Consider the following 3,023-nt stretch of genomic DNA (forward strand, 5'->3'; position numbering starts at 1 on the left):
GCAGCCCATTCCAGCACACCTATTGCCCCCTACCAAGGTAGCCTACCCGGGATCGCCCCCCCACCCCTATTGCCGACCTGCTGGCCCATGTGTGGCCCGGGTGCCCAGGTGGGCAACCCACCCCACCATGACTGCTCTTGCTGTGCAGTTTGGTCCTTTGTGGACAACCCCGCTACGATGCGATCTCCCCCTTCTACTCGTTGCTTCTCTCGTTCTCCTTCTATCCTCGCTCTTTCGCTTTTCTCTCTTCTTCTTCTTTGGCGACTCCCCCCGGGCTACTCTAGTGACTGGGGATACCCACGTTGTTACATTCTGGGTGAACACTGTTGCTTGGACTCCCTCCATCCATGATGGCCCCCTCACCACATTATCTGAAGCTAATTTCCCATAATGTGCAGGGGTCTAACGCTCCAGGGAAACGATCTAAAGCTCTTGGCTATTACCACTCCTGTAAAGATGATGTTCTGTTTTTACAGGAAACTATGCACGCACGTACACACGCACAATGGAAGCGACATTCGCCGGGACCGGCATCAGCACGTCGCCTTCCGGGACCTCGTCCACTCCTCCCCCAGCCAGGTAAGACATCCCCCGAAAATAAGACCTATCCATCCCAGGATTCCTTTTATCCTTAGATATCCATAAAGCCTTTGATACACTTTCCTGGGACTACCTACATTATGCCCTAGCAAAATGGGGCTTTGGGCCCTCCTTCCGCACATGGCTTTCGACCTTATATCACAACCCCTCCGCTAGAGTCATGTATGCGGTACACTTCTCGGATACGTTCCCAGTCTCCCGAGGCACGAGGCAGGGCTGTCCCCTCTCCCCCATATTATTCATCCTAGCTATTGAGCCCCATCCATGCTAATCCGCAATAACCCTTCCATCAGAGGAGTAGAGTTTGCAGGGATCCCCTCAAAACTTAGCCTGTTCGCCGACGATGTTCTCCTTACCCTGACCCAACCCCTGATATCACTACCATCCCTCTTCAATACTCTGGAGGCATTTGGGAAATTATCTAGCCTTGTAGTTAACCAATCTAAGTCTCTGGCCCTAAACGTCTCCCTCCCCCCGTCAGATGTAGACCTTCTCAAAGAAAATGTCACCTTTGCGTGGGCTCAACATTCTATCCCATACTTAGGCGTACACTTGTCCCCATTGTATGACTCCTTGTATACGGTGAATTAAATACCCCTATTCCGCTCCCTTAAAAATCTCTTGTCATCCTGGAATAACCTACCTATCTCCTGGTTGGGCCGCATACATGCGGTCAAAATGACCCTACTTCCAAAATTACTCTATTTTTTCCGCATTTTACCAGTAGCAATTCCGAATTTTGCCCTCCGATCGATGCAAAACCACGTTATGTCCTTCATATGGCACGATAAACGTCCCCGAGTAGCCCGGAAAACGATGTACTGTCACCGCCGCCAAGGGGGGCTAGGAGTCCCGGACCTTAAGAAATATTACCAGGCCGCACAGATTGCGGCTATTGCTGCCCTTCACATCCCGGTTGACCCACCCCTCTGGACTTTACTGGAGATCCCTTATGTGCATCCCCACACACTCCCCTCCATTCCCTGGCTCCCCCCCGCCCATCGTCCCCCACACCCTAGCCCACTCCTTGCCCATACCTTGCGGATATGGGATTCTACTAAGTATGCAGCTTCTTTAATTTCCCCACATTTACCCCTAACTACCCTCCTAGGAAATCCTATGTTCCCCCCGGCGATGGATAGTCCATCCTCCTTTGCTTGGTGGCACGCACAAGGCTACACCACCCTTTACAATTTCTTGCAAGGCTCTGGAGTAACCCCATGGGATGCCTTAGTGGCTGCGGTTCAACCTCCTTCTAGGGAATTCTTCCGCTACCTCCAAATTAGACATCGGATTCAATTCCTACTCCCTAACGCCGCTACCCCCCTATCTCTTTCGCCCTTCAAGCGCATTTGCTTCCGCACACCCAGCTCCCCAAACCTAATTTCCCTTCTATATTCCCAGCTCAATGCTCTTCCCTCCCTCACCACTCATAGATATGTCAATAATTGGCAGAGGGACCTACACCACGTGCGGCCCCCTGAGGAATGGGGGTCAATTTGGAATACGTTCTCCAGGTGCTCTCGAAACATCAACTCCCAGGAGGCAGCCTACAAGGTCCTCTCCAGGTGGTATCTCCTACCTTCTCACCTCTGTCACCTCCATCAGTCTAGCTCAAACGCCTGCTTCAGGGGGTGTCAGGCCACAGGTGATGTTATGCATATTTGGTGGACATGTCCTTTCGTGGCCAGGTTCTGGTCTAAAATATACAGGCTCCTCTCCTCTATCTTCAACAAGCCAACTCTAAAGGACCCCTGGCAGGCCTTACTTCATGTTAAAATCCCACACCTTACACCTCCTCCTTGACTCCTCCTTGACTCCTCCTCTCCACCACTATCCTGAATCCCTCCTCCACGAACAATCGCTTGTTCTGATGAGCTGCAGTGACAATCTGCATTATCCCCTCCCCCTGATCCCTCCCCCACTTTTTGCTTATGCCTACTGTAGTATACCGCCCACTGTAAGGGCGAACTGTTGTCTTTTACCACTACTATTCCTGACTGTTAATTGTATGCTTTATGCTTTAAAACCCAATAAAACAAACTGAAAAGAAAAACGTACATGAACCAGCTCTAAAGTTTAGCTCCAATACCAAATATTTTGTTTGGAATGGCACGGATATTAATTTAGAATTTCGAGTTTGATGCAATATAAAAATCACAAAACAAGATAGCTAAAAAAAAAAGGTAATAACAGAAAACACACACAGAGCAAGTCATCACCGACTTTGATTTTATTCTGTCATTGTGTACCGAAAAGTAACAAAAAATACACACTTTACCATGTTTGGTGACCTCTGCCTGACAAATACAAGTTGTGGCTGTGCAAAACGTTTACAGAAGTCACTGGTAACGGCAAAGAAAGAAAAAAAAAAAAAATTTGCATTTCATAGCTGACGACACCTTAGATTATAAAAAAGACAA

The sequence above is a fragment of the Nanorana parkeri genome, unplaced genomic scaffold (assembly GCF_000935625.1).
Source record: "Nanorana parkeri isolate BGI_ZX_2015 unplaced genomic scaffold, ASM93562v1 scaffold1626, whole genome shotgun sequence".
Taxonomy (NCBI): domain Eukaryota; kingdom Metazoa; phylum Chordata; class Amphibia; order Anura; family Dicroglossidae; genus Nanorana; species Nanorana parkeri.